This window comes from Varanus komodoensis, unplaced genomic scaffold (genome assembly GCF_004798865.1).
Source record: "Varanus komodoensis strain SLA01 unplaced genomic scaffold, ASM479886v1 scaffold24, whole genome shotgun sequence".
Lineage (NCBI taxonomy): Eukaryota > Metazoa > Chordata > Lepidosauria > Squamata > Varanidae > Varanus > Varanus komodoensis.
The window spans coordinates 2,142,966-2,163,030 of NW_025335641.1; the positions used below are offsets into that span (position 1 = coordinate 2,142,966).

The 20,065-nt window shown below is 41.4% G+C and overlaps 1 protein-coding gene across 8 annotated transcripts in view; it reads left to right on the forward strand.

Moving 5' to 3' along the window:
- Nucleotides 1-20,065, forward strand: part of ADGRL2 (adhesion G protein-coupled receptor L2) — a 425,162-nt gene that overhangs the window by 77,838 nt on the left and 327,259 nt on the right. For 4 of the 8 annotated variants that reach the window (XM_044432483.1, XM_044432478.1, XM_044432475.1 and 1 more), the window contains one exon: nucleotides 10,828-11,709. The exons of the other annotated variants lie outside the window; for them this stretch is intronic. The gene's annotated coding sequence lies outside the window, so the exon portion shown is untranslated. The remainder of the gene's footprint in view (nucleotides 1-10,827; nucleotides 11,710-20,065) is intronic. 8 annotated transcript variants of the gene reach the window in all.

The window sequence follows — 20,065 nt, forward strand, 5'->3', positions numbered from 1 at the left end:
CAAATTTAACAGACCTGGAATCTAGTCTGCCATCTGGAGTTGCCCCAGTGGCCATGCACCCCTCATCCTTCCTCCAATTATTGATTGTTCAGTGTTTCCCAGCTTTTGCCATCCCCTCAGCCCCCATTTTACAAGGCTGAATGTCTCTTGTAAAGCTTAGTTAGTTTGAAGCTAAAATAGGGTAGGTTCTTTTTAATAGATTCAGCCACACCACTTTTGCCAGTGGTGCCACCCACTACTACAATATGGGCCCCCAAAAGTTTCTTCAAAATGGAACCAGCCTTCAGCTGAAAGGGATCCTTCATCCCTGACCTGTTCATTCAGCCAAACTACTCTTGAACCAAGAATAAAACCTTGCCAGTAGTTCATTACTACAAGAATATGTGTAATGCACCTAAATAAAATTTGTCTGCTCCTTTTAATCTTCATGAATTCTTTAGTTAGGGGGTGCACCAGCTAACAAAGTATCATGGTAACAAGAAGTTAATCAGATATTCAGGCTAAGTAAGAGCTTAACACTAAATTATGCTGATATTTCAGGTATGTGGCCTGCCTTCCACCCCCCCCCCCCCCATGGACTGCAGCTCCCAAAAATGTCTCTGAAATTAAATTTGGTCATCAGGCTGCAACATGTTCAGCACCTCTAAAACACACATGTCTTTACAGCTGCCTTGACTCACATCCATCCCTTTCTTCCTTTTTCCTGTGCCTTTTCTTTCTTCCCTGCTTCCATTTCTTTGCCTTGTGGCTGTATTGGCCTTCTTGTGGCCCAAGCAATAAAGAGTCAGGTACCACCTGAAAGACCAGCAAAGGAACTGTGGCTTGCTGCATGGTAGCCTGAACCATGATACTACAATGAATGCCTTAGTCTTTAAGATGCATCGGGCTCCTTGCAATGGCTGCTCCTCCACTGTCAACAAGTAAACTATAGGCTACTTGGGCAGAAATTATTCCATTGGTGCTTAGATTCACCATAAACATAATTAGTGGTATAAAAATAATAGGAAGAGTGAGGAATCTAGTCAAAATACAGCATATGTGATCCATTACTATTTATCAAACTAAGCCGTGCAAGAAATTATTGTGGACATAGAAACGCTTCATACCCAGGGTCCTTGACTATCAGGGCACAAATTTCCAGAAATAGTAACACTCAGTCCCCCAGCTCCCTGGGAAGTCCAGAGGGCAGGAGAAGTTGCAGCATCCAAGCCAGCAGGAGCCTGGCTGCATGCCAGAGTAGAAAATCCACACGCATTTCATATTAAGATGTTTTGTAGGTATTTCTCTACAGCAGATCTGTAAAACCATCAACTCACAATATTCCAAGCGGTTGGGGCAGAAAAAGAGGGGTTATTGTTCCAAATATTATTTATTGAGCTCTGATTGGCTGCTAGACATGGCTGATATGATGTCTTGGGGTTGGTAGGTCACAGATGATAGAGACTGCTTAATAAAATGCATTTAACCCTGTGTGGATATTAGAGCAGATCTTAGGAAAGTATCTAGTCACTTTGATGCAGTGGGAGGGATCCTCAACAAGACTGTGCCCTGCATTCAACACAAAAGAGTCATGAAAATTAATTTGCTAATATGAGTACTGCATTTTAAAGACAGTATAAAAATACGAAGTTACTCCAGCAACGAGTTCTACTGATAGGGTGCTAATAAGAACATAAGAAGGTTGCCACCTACAGCTGGGGAAAAGTGGTTAAATACAGAGAGATGTGGGCACCAAATTACATTTTAAGTGGATCTATTTATGTGATTGCTTGTCAGCGTGATTAAAATGATAATAATTTCTATTTATCATTAATAATACATTTTGGGAGGAGGGAAATTAGGCAAAAAGGAGGATTTTTAAAATAACCCTGTGCTAGAAATTCACACAGCATTCCAAAAAGCAATCTGTACAACTTGTATCTGGGATGCAGCTGCGGAAGACTTTATTAACATCTTGCAGGTGGAACCTAATTTTAGTTTAGCCTTGAAGAGCAGGAATTGTTTCTCCTGTGATAGGCATGGCACCACAACATCAGCAAAGAGGCTGGAGTTTTAAACAAGAGCTTGTTTTCTTTCCTGCATATGAGTGTTTTATGTTTTTAAAAGGATATTTATTTCGTCATTCATGCAAACTTCCCCTCCCCCCCTCCAAATTATATTAATGGATCTAGCGGAACATGTTTGACCTACCATTACTCATATATTGAACAAAAGCAGTGCCATGGAAAATGTTCAGGAAATGAGCAACGACTTCTAAATGTAAGGGAGAAGGAGCTAATGAGTGAATGGAAGGAACACATCTGTTTGGCTGCAAAAGAAGCTCTGCAGGATCAGTCTCTGCTTTTGAAGTTGATTGTAACTAGATATAGAACTGAGCCCTTCCTATGGCACATGCAACTTACTTTGTGTCTGGCGTGGTCCTAGTCAGAAAACTAATGACATAGCAGCTCATCTGCAACCTCTCCCACAGGCTCAACTGAAGCTTCTGCCACCCTCTGCTCTCTGCACTACTGGACCAGAGACTGGTGAGGTAGCCATTCATCTGCATACTCATTTAGCGATCTGTTGATAGGTAAGAGATCACCATGAGCTGGCCACAGTACGGGCTTTTGGCCACTTGAGTTCTGTCTATGGGCCATTGATCACAGGAACTTAAGAAGCTTTCCGACAATGTCAGGGATGAGAAACCTGAGGCCTTCATGGTATTTTGGACTGTAATATACATTTTTCCTGACCAGTGGCCAAGTTAGCTGGGATGGATGAGAGCTAGAGCCCAACAACATCTGAAACAACTTCAGCTTCTCTACTGCTGCAATAAGTGAAGGCATAAAGTAATTCTTCAAGTGACAAGAAGATCAAACTGTAAAGAAGACATGAGATGGTGGCTGGCAAGAGCTCCACGGTGGCAACCTCTAGTGTCTGCATGGTATTTAGTTGCATGCCTGAAATTATCTGACACCTGCAGAAAATGTTGTGTAGTTGGAAAACTAGCAAGGGTCTGGATGATCAAGTATCCAGAATTTGCCTCATTGAAGAAGTTGAGGACTTCCTAGACAGGACAAAGGGGAACTTCAGAAATTATGAAAGCAGAAAGTGGCTGTCAGGGAAGAAGATGAGAACTATAGGAGGAAGGAAACTGCACTGTCAGAAGCTACTGGGATTAAGAAATGACTTTCAATAGTTTTCCAGTATGAGTGGCTGTGGGACGCCTGATCTCCCCCTGTTAGCTACAGGGGACTGCAGTAAGTAAGGAAAAAGACTCTGAACACCTTAAAGACAAAGATATTGGGAAAGGTGTGGTGATGTTTGAGATGCATGGAGATGCATGTTTGAGATGCATGGAGACAGCTGTGTGCTGACCAGGTTTGTTCATTCACAAAGTATGCTGTCTCCCTGCTGTATAGATCCCAGGTTGCTGTATAGATCCAGGTTATAGACAGGTTACCAAGACTTACCAGTGATCATTACCATGAGCACTGGAAACTTGATCTTTACTTTAAATGAGAATTGTGATTCTCAGGAACCTGAAAGTATCACATTCTGAAGCTTTTCTGTGACTCTCTTAGTTTTCACACAGCCCTGCTATAGTTTTAACTTATTTTCTTATATGTACTTCCTTGACTTGGCTGCTGTCTGGGACTAGCTTCATGCATATCAGATAGGACAATGGCCATTCAGATAACAATAGCCTCAAAGCCGGGAAAGAAATATTGACTCATTCCTCTCTGTCACAGGCATCTTAAAAATACCAGGGCCTGAAGCCACTCAAAGGTGTCAACTTGAATTCAAGAGTTGATTCCACCATACACATTTAATGAATGAACACTCTCAGGAATGTTGAACTAGAAAAGCAATGAGGTACTAATGTGGAAGCAGATTTTCTAGTAATGCAAGATTCTTCAGACCATTTGGATTTCAGAGCCCTTTCACTGAGCTGACCTAACACTGTCTCTATTCCAGTATAACTATACCATTAGCTAACACTGCATTCTGCAGACCAATGGCACAAATCTGTAATGATGTATCCATAGCCACTCACTCCAGATCACTGGAAACCTAAAGGATATTGACATCCTAAGCTAAGCTTAAACATTTGAGCTAACTATAGTCAGCTTCCATGAATTTGCCTAATCTGCACTAGATTCTAATGTTGAGAAGATTCTAAAGATTTAAAATTATTTATAACACTCCTAAAGTTGTGCTAGGCACTATACAATTAAGGCTGAAGTTCTATTGACAGAATCTTGGTTTTCAATTTGTGAGGAATGAACACTTGGATTCGTGGGGAAGATCAAACGTTTGAATCTCTGCAGCTTTATTGATTGGTGGCCCAGTAGCTGCAGTAACTAATGATAATGCATTGCTGGGTAGAAGTAAACTCGACTACAAAATCACAGCCCATGTACAGATACTTTTATAACCTGCTAGTTAAGTTTCCAGATCATGTTGGTACAATAGCATCTTTATGTCTTTAGGCATGACATAATGTTCTAAACTGATCAGAAATACTGGTAACAATAATATGGAAAATATTTCTGATTGCTTTATTGCTATGTCAATCTGGTAAATTCTTGACAGTTCAGGTCAGCTGGTGTCTCTGCTTAAACATGCAAATGTGTCTGACTGAGGAATCATTCAGGAAAACTGGTTTGACAACTACACTGCCCAGGTACTTGCCTCTGTGGAACTAGATGATTAAATGGGTCCATTCAAAAACAAATGAATGTCTTTGTCTCAGTAGTCTGAACACTGGTATTTCCCCACTGATACTGTTAGCCTCCAGCAGCTTCTCAGTCCAGCTAAGAATTCCATCTTCTTAAGGCAACAGAAACACTAAACAGTAACCTGGCCTGGAATTCTGCTGCTTTCTGAGAAAGAGGTACAGGTCTTTTTTTATAATACAAAGGCATATATAAGCAACCTTTTTCTACCAGGATTTATCTGAATTTTCCCAACACTATACACATCTGCCTGGAAATAAGAAGTAGGACTTTCTTCTGAATAACCTGTATGGAATTCAGAAAAGAGACAAGTTCCTTTCACAACCTACATTTTTTCTATTAATAAATATTGAAAAGTTAAAACAAGGCAAGCTGAGCACATGGCTAATGAGCCATTTGCACATCACAGCATGCACTCCATGGACCATCAGTTAACCATCACCTTTCAAGACAATTTCTGCCAATTGGGAAATGTACTGGATGCTGTGTTGCATCTTACACCATGGATCCAGAGCTGTCCCAACAGAGAAATATCTGTATGCCTATATTTCTTGTAGCCAGGACTTTTTGTATGAGGAGGAAGAGGCGGAAGAGAATACGGGTAGATTGATAGATGGATGCCTCAGCTTTCTTCAGTACAGAACTGTTGTTTCATCTAGTACAGAACTGTAGTTTTATCTAGGTGTGCATGCATGTGCACATGCTTTTTCATGCTTGCCCATGTTTCTGGAAGGCCAGAGTTAAAACCCCATTCATTAATGTAAGTATACAGGCAGTGCATTCCAAACACCTCCTAATGAGCTGCTTAAGGAGACATCTCAATTTGTCTCTATCAACAAAAATATTCTTAAATAACATGTAGGAAACTGCACTGCTCCTGTATGAAAAATTAGCTGGTTAATTAGAGGTCTATATGCTTTGTTCCTTTCTTTTCCCATTACTCTAACCAGACTGGACACCGGCTGAAGTCTGCAAAGTTTTCTTCATCAGCTCGGTGATTACCAATTTGCTTAACTGTAATAATAATGAGGTTTATATGGCCTCGTCATCTACAAATCCCAAGGAGCCTTACATATAATTTATTGCTCATCTACTTCAGAAATGCAGCAGCTTCTGTGGTAGAGTCCAGCAAAGCTCCTTGGTTTCTTGTAAGCAATATCAGTTGGGGCACAGTTGAGACTGGCATCTGCTTCCAAGTTCTGCTAATATTGGGAGGGCAGGCATGCTTGTCAATTGCAGGAAAAACAAGCAAGAGTCTTGTAGCAGTTTGAAGCAGACTGCTTTATTCATGGCACATTGAGATAGCTATACTGGAGATGTGCACAACGTTTGACTCAAGAAGGCAAACAGCACAGTTGCCGAGGATACCATTTGATCAAGCACTCAAAGCTGCCCATTTTGTTGCCTGTTGGGACTGCAAGAATAGGAGGAGAAATTTTCCAGCACCAGGCAGATGGGTAGTTTGTTCCAGATTATTGTTTTTATTGGGATCTATCTTATTTTTGTGTGGCGATTATGTGTGCTGTAATGCCTAGTTAAATTATTTATAAAGCATTTAATAAATTTATTAAATTAAAAGAGTTAAAGTGACCTGATTTGCACAATCACCCCAGCTTATTTAAGCTATGCTGGGTTGTGGGGCATGCCAGACATTTTAGATTATTCAAGCCATGACTATGGTTTGTCATAGTGTGCAAACCTAGCATGACAAATCACCCACAACCCTAAAACAGAACAGGGGTTCTGGGTGACTTACTAAACACAGCAACAATCCACCTGCACTGGATTTGCATGGCAGGTTTAATTTGCTCAGTTTGAATCCTCAGAATGGACATGTTAAAAAAACGTTCTTTCCGTCGGAAGAGAAAAATATCCCAGGCAGGCAGAGACTTCTTTTTAGAACTTTACTGCAATAAAGGGAACAGAAGGGAATGGCTTCCCTTTCCATTGTTCTGTTCACCTGATCACATGTTCACACACCCCTTTTGAATCCTGCGTCCAGCCGCTTGTTCCCTCCTCCTTTCCCCTGATTGGCTAATAGGGTACTGAGAGTTACATTCTTTCCGCCCGCCTACTCCATGCTGCCCCAACACCGGCCCTTCTTCCCAATGAGCCCTGCCCTTGGTGGGCTACAATAGGCTCATTTTGTTCTGCCCAGCTTGTCAATTAAACGATCAGGAAGTATTTGGCCCTCCTGTCTACATGCCTGTTTCCCCATACCTTGTGCCATCTGATTTGGGCCCCTCCCCTCCTTTTCTTGTTGAAAAGGGAGCTTTCTCGCTCCTCCTTTCTTTCTCTTTCATTCCCCTTGTTCCTAATCACCTCCCCCACCCTTTTCCTATCAGACAGGTATCACTAAACTCTAGATTAATCTATCCATGAGATTAAACTGTAGATTATCCATGTGACTTGGCATGACATGTGAATTGAAGTGTTTTTCACTTGTGCCACTTCTTCTTGGAAGGCAGGTAATTTTTAATGTTTTTCTTTAAAACACGCATACAATGCCAAGCATAAGTAAAATTAAGCAGCAATCAGAAGGAAAGGTTTAGCTCAGGCCTCTTTTAGGAGTCATAGTTTATTATGTGCATGCAGATTTTTAGATGGGAGATTTTCAATAATATAGGACCCCATTCCTGCACTCTGAAATGGTATTTCCTGTTTTCTTCCCTCTTAAGTCAACCCTTCATTCTGTGTAATTGGTTGAATAGCTCTCAATGTCTTGCTATCAAAAAAGATTACTTCCATGCCCTCCCTGCCATTAAGTTTACAATGGCAGCGCCAGTTAATCCGGACTAGGTGCTTGAGCTGGTAACCACACAGGTAGTGTGGCCTTTTTCCGTTTACTAATGTTTAGGAGGTTCTACTTTGTTCTTCCTTGCCTATCATCCTCACTCCATGATTGCAATCTCAAGCTTGTATTTTTGCAATGAGTGCTGAGGGCTTAGTCATTCAGGAACTGAAACTTAGCTGGGAAGTGATGGTTTTCCTCTTTCTAATTTATACTCTCGAGATCTCCATAGATTGCCTGGGCTTTAAAAAGAGAATTTCATTCATGCAAGTATGCTTCAATACTGATATCAGCAGTAACTCCTGAGGTGCAGCCTTTATTTGGTAGCATTGGGAAGAGGACCCATCACCTGATAATTCAATTTCTTCTCTACTTTGATCCTAAAATGCCTACAGTATATGCAGCAAGACTTTTTTTATGCTGAGGTATCTGTCGTCATTTCTGGAGGCCCTGCTGTGTTTTTCTCTTTTAGATAGACGCTAAATGATTTTGCTAAGAAAGTTTTGATTTCAAAACAGAGACTAGTGTAAATTGGGTTATTACCAATTTAAATTTAATATCTAGTTGAAAAGTAAATTTCCCTCTGAGTCTTAATTTTGATACTGCATACATTGTTAAAAAGTCCATAATCATTTAAAGAGGTGGATTAAAAATAGATATATATTGCAATCAATATTAAAGCCTTTTAAAAAGATCTTTCTGTGGATTAAATACAATCAAATGATTTAGCAGAAAACCTCCTGATTGCATAAATTTGAAAGGAAGATGAACATGTGAACAGAATTTTTGCTTTAATCTCTCTCTCTCTCTCTCTCTCTCTCTCTCTCTCTCTCTCTCTCTCTCTCGTAAACAAAGTTACCCTACAGCATTTCCATGCGTTTGCTCTCACCCTTCATGTATGTCACACAAGTGTACAAATTTACACACTGACTTTTTGAGGTCTTCCCATGATTTGAGGTAGAAAGAGTATGAGAATTGGAGATATACCTGTGTATGTATTCTTCCACAGTAGACTTTACCATTTCAAAGAACTGTTTTCCTACCATATATTCATTTAAGGCATTATCTTAATAAAGCAGCAGTAATGAAATACATTGGTAAGCATGTTTAATGACAACTCCTAAAATCCTTGATCATTGGCTAGGCTGGCAAGGAATTATGGGAGTCCTCATTTAAAACATTTGGAAGGCCCTTGTTTGCTTACCTCTGATAAGATGAGGCTTTGAGCATTCTGCTGCTTCATTTAATGTTTTATTGTTTCCAGAATTTCATGGTTTACTTTATCATTTGCTGTTTATTATGTTTTAGTGATTTACCATTCTCATTCAAACAAGGGAATAGTGAGCTTTTGCACTAAGTGTTTTTAATCGTTAAAGCCTGCTGGATGGGAGAGTCCAATAGCATGAGTGTGGCGTGGCATTTGCCAGCCTTTTCGTGGTTCATTCTGCTGTTTTTTGGAATTGTGAGCCATTGAGTATAAGCAACTGAATCGGTTTTGGTAGTTCAGCTGTAATTGCAGTTGATCTTAGAAGTGTTGTCAGTTATCCACCCCAAATCTCTGTGGCCTTCTAAGAGAATGAATTTGACAAATTTGTGGACTTCTGCTGAATGCAGCCTAGCTTCAAGATCTTTACCTCACTGCCACTCCAATGTCTTCACTGTGAAACCTTGGAATAAGTCATCAGCATTCCTGATTTTAAGGCATTTGGGAAACTCACTGTTTATATTTTGAGTGCATTCCTGTTACTTGTGCTTCAACTTTGATGGGAACTTTGTGCCTCGTGTAAAACCTTGGCAGTAGACTCCACAGCAGTTTTTACTGCTCTCCACAGCCATCATGATTGCAAAAAAGCAGAAACAAACCCTTGTCCCAAAAATTCAGCTGACAGACAGGCTTTCAAACTACCTTATCCCAGTGAGTTCATAACATTTAAAGTGAAAAAGCTTGCCCTTGATTAAGAACAGAGTTACACTTTGTGATCTAATCATTCACAAGCTATAGAAACACAGTTATGTGAATTATGATTTTTTCTAGTTTTTCTACAATGAACTATGAACTCTGCCCACTCCAGAGTCACATTGGCTCTCTGGTGTCAAAGGCAGTACAATCAATGAGCCAGCCACTTTCTGTGTGAACTCAGATAGTATTGATTATGTCAATGAATCAATGCATTCTTTTTCATATGGAACAGCAAGGTAAAATTAGAGAGGGATCCAGTAGGAGCTCCAATCTCTTAGGCCATCTGCCCCACCACCCTACTGTCCCACCACATTACACTTGCTGAAATAAAGCACAGGGCCCTGATGATCTCTGTTGTATCTGATCCTCCTGGATTAGTTGGGGCCTTGCCCACATATGCTTCACCTCCTCTCCCCTGTGCCTTGTTGTTGTTAGTCGCAAAGTCGTGTCCAACCCATCGCGACCCCATGGACAACATTCCCCCAGGCCTTCCTGTCCTCCACCATCCCCCCGAGTCCACTTAAGCTCACGCCGACTGCTTCAGTGATGCTATCTAGCCACCTAATTCTCTGCTGTCCCCTTCTTCTTTTGCCATCCATTGTTCCCAGCATTAGGCTTTTCTCAGCTGACTCTCCTTTCACCACCAGATACATCTGCAACTGAGTGTCCTTTCAGCTTTAACCTAGTCGCTTCATTTTTTGTGGCGCTACTAGTACTAGCCCTCCGCTCTTCCCCAGTAGCACATTGGACACCTTCCGACTTGAAGGGCTCATCTTCTGGCCTCATATCTTTTTGCCTTTTGGTACTGTCCATGGGGTTCTCATGGCAAGGATATTGGAGTGGGTTGCCATTTCCTTCTCCAGTGGATCACGTTTTGTCAGAGCTCTCTGCTATGACCTGTCCAGCTTGGGTGGCCCTGCACAGCATAGCTCATAGCTTCATTGAGCTACGCAAGCCCCTTTGCCACGACAAGGCAGTGATCCTTGAAGGGGTCCCTGTGCCTACATCCACTTTTATAAATAGATGTGTCCTTAGGAAACAGGATCCTAAGCACATAAAAATGTTTATTGCAGTCTGAGCCCTGGTTCTTCCTTGCAGCGCTCCCGCTGAAAAAGAAAGTGATTTTTAGAAGGGGGTGCAAAATATCTTCCCTACCTTGGGAGATAGTTCAAGGAATGCAAAGCGGGGGGGGGGTCTTGGATTTCAAAAGGACAAAAAGTTTAACAAAGACATTTAAAAATATTATGTTTAAAAAGATTTTCTGTTCAGCTTGAATGATTCTACAAATGTTTGCTAAGCTAACTTCCATAGCTTTTGGTGTTTTTAATTTGGATAACTCCTAGTTAATCTTCCAGGGTTCTCCCACATTACTGACATTTTCAAAGGAATTTTACCTATCCTTCGGCAAGAACTAATATGAGCTGAGAGGAAAGGAATGTTACCAAATCACCAAAGTTCACTTCAGCACCTACATGACTTCCCCAGGCATGTCAAGGACTGATCCGTGTGTCTCCAGAACACTCTGGCCTAAAAAGCAAGCAAGTTGTGCTGATATTTAATCTATCTTTATACTTTACAAGCTAACTCTTAAAAATTGAAATGTCATCAACTGGAGAGTCTGATAATTATCAGCATTGTAGAATGAAGGAAGAAATTAACCTTTCTCCTTTGCTACAGCTCTTAAACTGATATTGCTTGTGGAAAGAAATGCCCCATTGGTGCCAGTGTGGGATTTCTGACCAATGCAGTCACTCCTCCAGCCACAGCAGAGGAGGAAGTTCCATGTCTGTGACATCCCAGCCCCACCACAGCGGATACTTCATATTAAACATTTAACAAAGCACAATTGCCATGCTAGTTCCATTCTTCGTTATCTGACTACAAATGACATGAACTGGGGCTGACCCCTTGGCCGAGATGGCTGCAGAACTCCCCCTTCAAATAGAGGGAAGCAGTGCAGCTTGAATCAGAGGGAAATGCTGAGCCATCCCCCAAGAATGCTGGTACCTGAGGGTGGTGGCTAGGACTGTGGCGGGTGAAGCAGTGTCCACTGACAGGAAGAGATGCCTTAAGAAGAAAGGCCTTCTTGGAAACACAGACCTTCTCCCGACTGGAATTTCTCTTCAAAGCCCTGTGAAGAACTGCAGCTGAGCATTGTGGGAGGCCCTGGAAGCTCTCCGATAGGACTCCTGGCTGTGCTGCGATGATGTCCATGTCCCAGAACTTTCTCTTGCCAGGTAATACCGTACTGTAAGTGCACGTGTTTCATGAACTGCTTTCTTGCTGGACTGATTAAATCATGTTTACCTTTTGCCTTTAACTGCATTCCTATTGGACTCACCCATTATTTGGATGAGTGCTGAGCCTGATCGATTCATAGCACGACGGCATTTGAGTAGGCACAGTTTCCTCTTGCCATTTTAAATTAAAATGGCTACTGTGCTGGAAAGTGAACTTGATACTTCTGAAACTATTGCTGGATGAATGGCTCGGTGGGCAGGTAGTTGCTGGGTGAGCAGCTGGCCTGGCAGTGAGACTGATAGGAACCCCAGGCCTAAATGGCCTGACTTGACAGAGTTGGAGCCATTTTCATTTTCCTGAAATGACAGCCAAGCCTTCTGCTCCCGTCTGTGCTGGGTCCCAAATAAATGAGGGGGCCAGGAGTTCTGGCAACATTGGGGGCAGGCCCCAGCATATTCCTGAGCATGTCAGACCTCCTTAATAGAACCTTCACATTTAAAAGCTTCTTTGTTCCCTGCCAGTAATATTAAGTTTACCATGACAATGGGTAGAATAACACAGATGAGCAGACCACTTTGGAGCAATTTCTCTCTTCCCTGGGAAGCTTGGCTATGTATATAAAGCTACCAAGTAGCAGGATTTTAAAAAACCATTTTACCATGTATGGTAAAGGAGATGATGGAAGCCTCCTCTGCATGGGCTTTTACTTTCTGTAGAATTGCTGTTCACTTTGAGATAAATAGTTTTAAAGGTAGCTGAGGGGCAGAACCTGTGTACTGAACATTTATAAATGTTAGAGAGACTGTGGAACTAATAGCCTATTGCTGCTAGTCATAGGCAGAGTAGCATAGATCATTCAAAATAATGTTTGTAACTCTGAAGCCACGAGCTAGTGAATATCTCCTTTCCAGCTTGGCTATTTGTTCCTCATTTCATTCTATTGTTGCTACTGGGAGCCATGTCTCGAAGCATCCAAATAAAACACATAAGGTGACACTGTCAGATGTGTGCATCTTTTTTGTGCATAGTTTATATATTCTTTTTCTGTATAGATTTCACAGTTAAATTCCACAGCACACATCTTGGATGTTTTAGGCAAAAGAATTGGCTATAGACAAATGCCATCAACTTTCAGGATTTTGAAGGGCAACCACTGAATGAAGAAAGCATGGACTGGGCTGAATTAAATGCCCCTGCTGCTCCATGTAGTGCCTTGCTAATTTCTACCAGAGAGGTCAGATCTGAAGTGAAACAAAAGGGAAGCATCTTACTAAATCCATGCTTTGCTTCTCTGAAGAGGCAAAGATTAAAGGGTATCTCTCCCATTGGCCTCTTGGTAGAACTCTCATCACAAATGAAAGGGGATCTTGTGTGCTTTCTATGATTTTGCAGTGGAGGGCAAGAATGAATGCTTTCTTCCCCAGTTGCTCTGTTTATGTTGCTCTGTGCTGGAAGAACCTTTGGTTGGTGAACTGATGGATTATTGAAGCATTTGTTGTCCCCATTGCCATCAGCAGAACACCTGACTACATCATGCACAATCATCTTGTTGCTGGTTTTGTATCGCAGATCATGCTTTAGATTTGCTTGTATGGTGATAGAAAATCCATGGTGATGATGAGGAAACTTCTGTTCATAATTCAAAGCTCTCAAGTCCTGTCCTCCAGGTAACATTTAGTGAAAAGAATGGATGCTGCCATGTTGTGTTCAGCAGGACAATACATTAGAAAGGGGTAGAGAAATGCTGAGTGCTGGCCACCCATGGCTGTGCATTTCCTTTACCAATGTGACTCTAAACATTATTGCTGAATTCCCAATGTTACTGTTGGCTATAGGTGGTGATATACGTTTTAGCAGCTGTACCTTGCCTTTTAAATGATAACTTATCTAGTGACAAGAACATCAAGGGGTATCATAAAGCAGTCTGCAACTCTTCAGATGTTTTTGCCTATAAATTGCCCATTCTTGTCTTGGAGCAACTGGCTGAGAATTGTTGGCTCATACAGTATAAAGTCACATAGTGCAGCACACTTGATTGGCTTGACAGTAGTTTGGTAGGGGGCAACTGATTCTTTTCTTTCTTTTTTTTCCTACAGATCCCCCCCCTTTTTTTTTAAGGATGGCATACTTATTTCTGATGGTCATGTAAGTCCTGATGGTCATGTACATTCAGGCAGATTTGATAAATTCCCTAGTCATCTCATACGTTTACTGGTTTATTTTAATGAGATATTGCCATTGGGAAGGAAACTAGATACAGAAGGAGTGCGTTTGATAGGCGTGAGAAAGACAGTTGCTCTTGGCATGCATTCTCAAGACCTGCTGAGCTGACTCAGAGGAGTGGGAGCAGGGGGAGGCCTTGGAATGTGGGCAAAGTCCAGACGTTGAGGTGAGAGGACTGGAAGCGTTTGTCTCAAGGCCCCAGGTGTTCAGGCAGCCTTAGAGAATCGCCGGGATGTACAGTTATTGTGAGGGGGCTTGGAACAGGGGAGTTTGTCAGAGAGCAATGACGTTTCATGCTTATTTCCAAAGACCCTTTCCGAAAAGATGGAGCCTGAACATACGCACAAAGAGAGTTCCTAGAAGCAAATACTAGATTGAGTTCAACGAACCACTCTGTGTATGCTCAGAGATTCATTCTGGATGTTAGGGCTTATGAAAAATAAAGAACATTTTGCAGGAAAGGACTGTGGCTTTGAATGGTCGAAGGGAGGAAATCTGACTCTCAACAGCTTTTGCAAGAGCAAATTCGAATTAGCTGAGAGAAGCTGGAATGATCCCAGCAGTCAACTTTATAGGGCTGTTCATGAAGAACTGTCCTTGTTCCAATATCTCTAGCATATGGGAATTCTGCATCTTAATCTACTCTAATGGTAATATCTTTGTTGTTTGGTTGAATTGCAGGAGATGTGCCTTTAGAAAATGGAAAGCTATTTGGTAGGGGAGGATACACACAGAATTTTAATTAACATAAAATTGTAAAAAACTAATTGTATGTTCACACCAAATAAACATTCCATTGTACTTGGCTTTTTTGGTTACAAGTTTTCTGTAATCTGTAATCAAGTGTAGGCGGGTATCTACTGGAACAATGTGCCATAATTTGTTTACATTGTTACTTTGCATAATTACAAAGCAAACACAATAGAAATAGCCTGTTTCTTTCTCTTCTACCCACAGCACTGTCAAATTAAAACGCACACACACTCCAACTAACAACTGCCACCAACAGCCAACATCAGTTTGCTTTGTAAAATAGATCCTCATTTACAGTTGTTTCACATTAGCATTGCTAAGAATGCTGGGGACATAAAGTATCACATTGAATACAGGCTGATGACTTCATATGATGGCAAAGCTGAGGATATGACCAGTTTGCAGTCACAGAGAAATCAGCTTTAATTAATTTGAGTGCCAGGGCTGTGTATAATTACACAGCATGAGAGTTTGCATGCAAATACGGAAATGCTGATTGTTCAAATCTTTGCACTTACTCATTAATGCATTGGGACTAAGTAATGCTGGCATGTAAGCAGGATATAGCACTAACACAGACTGCAGGCTAATTTGTATTATACTATAGTTAGCAAACAGAAGTGGGGTGTTTCTGCATTTTAATAGGATTTGCACAAGCACAGTGTATGTTTGGGGGCATCTCACAGTTGCTTCCATATCTGCTTTCTCCAAACTTCCAACTGAAGCAGGCTGTTAAGTATTCAAGAGCCCACATGCACAGCAGCAAAGGTGTGAAGGGGGTATCAATGGGAGAGGAATCCACTGGTCCCACTTTTCTGGTAACCAGCGTATGATAGTGTCATACCTTTGCAGCCTAGCAAAGGTTCTTGCAGTACATACTGTCGGTCAGGATGCACTAGGAGCACGATCTTTTTTCACCTGCCCCGCCCTGACTGGTTTTATTACAAATCTGAATTCATGTGAAGTCAAACATCCCATTAAAAGCTAACATTCCATTAGACTGCCAATGCACAGAATGCTGCATATGCTGGCTTCACAGATTGTCTTCCCATGATCACAATCTACCATGGGTGTCTCCTGGATAACCCCAACCATAAAGCCTGGATGATTTGTCCAATTTCAGAAAGCCTGTGGCAAATCTCCACAGGAAGGATGTCCATATTTGTGCGGTAAATATAGGAGGAAAGCTTCCCTACAAAACCAGGTTTAAGAAACATTTCATTTCCACTGAAACAATAGGACCAAATTAAACATCTGTAACACTGCCATATACAGACACTTCCTCTCATGTCTTTAATAATGATGTTCTTGTTCCAGGGACATTTTGAATTGTAGTCATTAATTCAGGGTCAGGGCTGAGACTGGGCCTCTTTATTCCTGTCACAATTATTTCATGTGCATGTCTAAGGCCTATGACAGAGAGAGAAAGAAAAAATAAATTGTGTTTTTGAATTCTGTGAATTATGTGGGTGCATTTGCTGTCCCTGTTTCTTCTACCCCTCCCAACACCCAGGTATGTCTCTCGCTTGCAAAGTGTTAACATTTGTCCTTTCACTGAAATCTGTTCCTTTATTTTTATTATTAAAGCAGGTTTTTTCCCCCTAATGCACATGCGGATCCTATGCAGGGTATCCATTGCCTTGAATGAATCTGTAGAAATGTTGCCAGATTTCTCACGTGTGTTACCAAACAGGGTTCCCCATCTCTGCTCCAGCCCTCTTTTGGGTCAATGATCCATATGAAGGAAACAATCATCAGTGGGTTTGGCCCACCATAAATGTCATACTGTGTAACACTGTTGGTAATGAAAATGGAGTACAAGAGTACAACAAAAGTAATTGCGACCAAAAGTGACTCTTAAAAAAACCTCGTATATCACTGAACAAAAAATAACAATAAAGCAAACCATTGCTGTTTATTTTTCTACCCCATTTAATGAAAAAAAAAAAAGGTTTTATTGTATAAAATCGTATATCTTCCCATATGGTTCTTACTATATATCATAACACAAGCCAAGCTGAAAAATTCCTGCCCCAAGCAACTTTCCCCAAAGTTACTTTCTCCTCAGTGATATCTTTAGAGAGGGGCAAAGCCTATTGTCTTAATGGAATCTGCCTCTCTAAAGTACATGGGGAACATCTCTGGAGACAAAGGAATTTTGGAGGGAAATTATTTGAAACACTGTGGAGTGAAAAGATTAGGCAACTTTTCTCTCCAGTTAAAATTCCCTCTGCAGAATCACTTTTACTTGGCAAAAGCATGCTCCTGCTCCGGTCTTCTGTTATTCACATATATATAACACCTTCCATTTACTCACCTGCGTTTTTTCCACCTACACCTGACGGCTCTCCTTTTCTCTTTGTAGGGGAGCAGCAGGGCTGAGTCCAGGAATGGAAAGGGTTTTATTTTCTGATTCCGCCTCTACTACAAAGGGCCTTATAGTTCTGCAGCTACATCTATTCTGTAGCAATGCAGGAGGGAAAACAGGAGGGCTGGTGCTGACCCAAGAATGTGGACAAAGGTCACATGTGGATCATGTCAGTGGCTTATTCCCCCTGCTCCTGTGTAATACCACTTCACTCTTTCAGCCTGAGGACCTAACCTTATCTCAGAGAAAGTCTTGCGTCTACATTCCAAAAGCAGCTGGGCCAAAAAACTTGTAAGTGCCATCACAGTCTAGCTTAAAGCTTTTACTGGCTGCAACTAAGCCAGATGATCAGCATTTCAGCCTTTTGGGATGAGGGGGTGGGGGAAGTGCAAGATCCTGGAAATTATGACATGACTGGGGTTCTTAGGAAAGGCAGTTGGGCCGGTGGAAGGGGAGCATGTTCAGCTGGAGAAACCTGGGGGGCTGGATTGAGGCTCTGGATTTAGAGCTGAAGTTTAACATCTCTGCCCCCATAGAATGTTGCATCATTGTGATGCAGAAGAGTGTGCTTGTTGTCCCTGCACACAGAGTGGGGAAATGCTACCACAGTTATGTTTGGGACACTGCTTGGCACCACTGCCAAGGAGCAGCATTCCCTGCTCATAGAGGGGTGCCATGGTGCTGCTCCCACTGGGGAAGGCATTTTGGGTTTTCAACAAAAGCCAGGCACAACTCTAACAAATGGTGAAGTAATGTTTAGAAAACTGACTTGCTGTTCATTACTGCAGAAATGGACTAAATAATCCCAACAGGAAAACAATGAAATATTTGTAAAACGAGAGAATACCAAGTATGAAGTAAAAATATATTTTCTTTTCCTTTTGTGGAGGAAAAGCAGTCTCCCCATTTAGAGTAGAGATGCCAAGTGTTTCTAGAGTTATATATCCCTTTTGTTCGCAAACGTTTTCTTTTTTTGTTTGTTAGTTTCAAATAACCCCATTACATTTTATTCTTAAATGATACAATATGGAACTAACTTCTTGCAGGCATCTGATCTAAACAATATAAAAAGCTGTGGTCCAGGAATTGACATTTTCAGCTTTCAAGCATTTTACTTCACTAAACAACAGAACTTGTAAACTTTCATTCATACATTCCCCTTTTGGCCTCATAAATCATCATAATAAACCAAAGCAGTTGGATAGGCATAACTCTTTTGCTGCTCAGAACTTGACATTTCCTTTTGATCTATGAGGGCTGGGTGTCTTGCATTGTGATTTCATTCTGTCTTGATCTTGGATCTATAATCTTGGTCTAAACACAATAGCTTAGCCATCCTATACAGTCTACTCAGAATGGGATAGGATGTTCTCCCTGGTAAAATCAGAGTCTTAAATTACAGTTCTATCATGCTTAGTTGGTAGTAAGTCATACCAAATTCAGTGGAGCTTACCTTTAAGAAACTAGAGTAAGCTGTTAATTAGAACTGAATTTCTTGGACTTGCTTCCAAGTAAATTTGTTTAGAACTGGGTTGTCAAACTCAATATCTGAGGTGACCAGATGTCTCACATTAGAACTTCACTCTGTCTATAACTTAAACCTATATATTGAGTCTAGAGTCATGTATGTCTATCAGTAGAGGGTCTGATTCACAGATCAGGATTCAGGCTGTTCTGGAATGGTTTGGATTTTCTGTGAAAGATCACATTTGGAGCTTGTGAGTGCTCTTTGATCCTCTGTTGATTTTGGACCTTCGGGTTACATGAATGGCAGGAGAGCATTTGCCCAATCCTGCTTATGGGAACAGCAGTGCACCTTCCTGAGTTAGTCCGGAATTCTCCAGCCCTTGGTTATATCATGTTTAGACTGCTGGAATTCTAGTGGGACTACCCTTGAACACCATCTGGAAGCTACAACTGGTGTAAAATGCCGTAACTAGGCTCCTGCTTAGCACCCAGTGTCTGGACCGTATTATGCCTGTCCTGAAACAGAGCTGCTGGCTCCCCTTGTCTTTAACATTTAAAGCTTAAGAGAGCCATTCATTGTGGTTCCTTGACTTTGGATCATGGGAGAAGCAGGGAGGATTCTCCCCACCCTGCAAAACATTTAGGTGGCTGATCAATAGCCATCTCCATGTTTTCCTCTTTTCATGAGGCAAAGAGACTGAAGCATAGTCAGGATTCTTTGGAGGTCAGTGGTGCTTTGCTTCTCCTCCCAGCCTGGAATCCCCCAACCACACCAACACCCACACCTGCTGGCTCCAAACATACTCTTCCATTTTTGAAGACTGCCTGGTGCAGAATGGCTGCAAGGATTGAGGGAGTCCTTTGAGGACAAGTCCCTTTGAAGGCACTTTTGCATTCAGAGCTGGAACTCAAACTTACTTTAGGCCACCACCACCTCAAACAATGTCGGGGACCCTGAGTGGGAGTGAGCCTGTGTGGCCTAGGACCTGATTATATAAAGGACCACCTTTCTTATTATAAACCTATATGGCTATTAAGATGTGCAAGGGAGGCCCTTTGGGGGCTGCATTACGCACTGGACATTTGTGTAGGTGCTTTGCTGTATTTCCATGAAGCTGTATTGCTCAAAAGCTATGACTGAGACCATTTACTTAGCTTTTGGAAAGGGTATCAAGATGCATTTTACAATCTAGTCTTTTAAAATGTAGTTCTAATGTACTAATAATTTACCATTTAAATGTTCTTATTTTACAGTCAAAGAGTTATGCTCAACCTCCATAGTTTTTAAAGTAATAATCATGCATGTATTATTAATAAAACATAATCATTTTCATTCTGAAATTGTAGAGGCTTTAAAGTGAACAGAGGTATCCCAGAGATCTGTTTCTCTGTCCATCTCCAGTCCAAAGATAAACCACCGTCTCTGTGACAGGGGCATCTACAACTTGATATCTTCCTACTTCAGTGGAGTCATTGGATTGGAATCCAGACCAATTAGTTGAATTTAGAACCCAGTGAAATCAATGTGAGAAGTTAGTCAT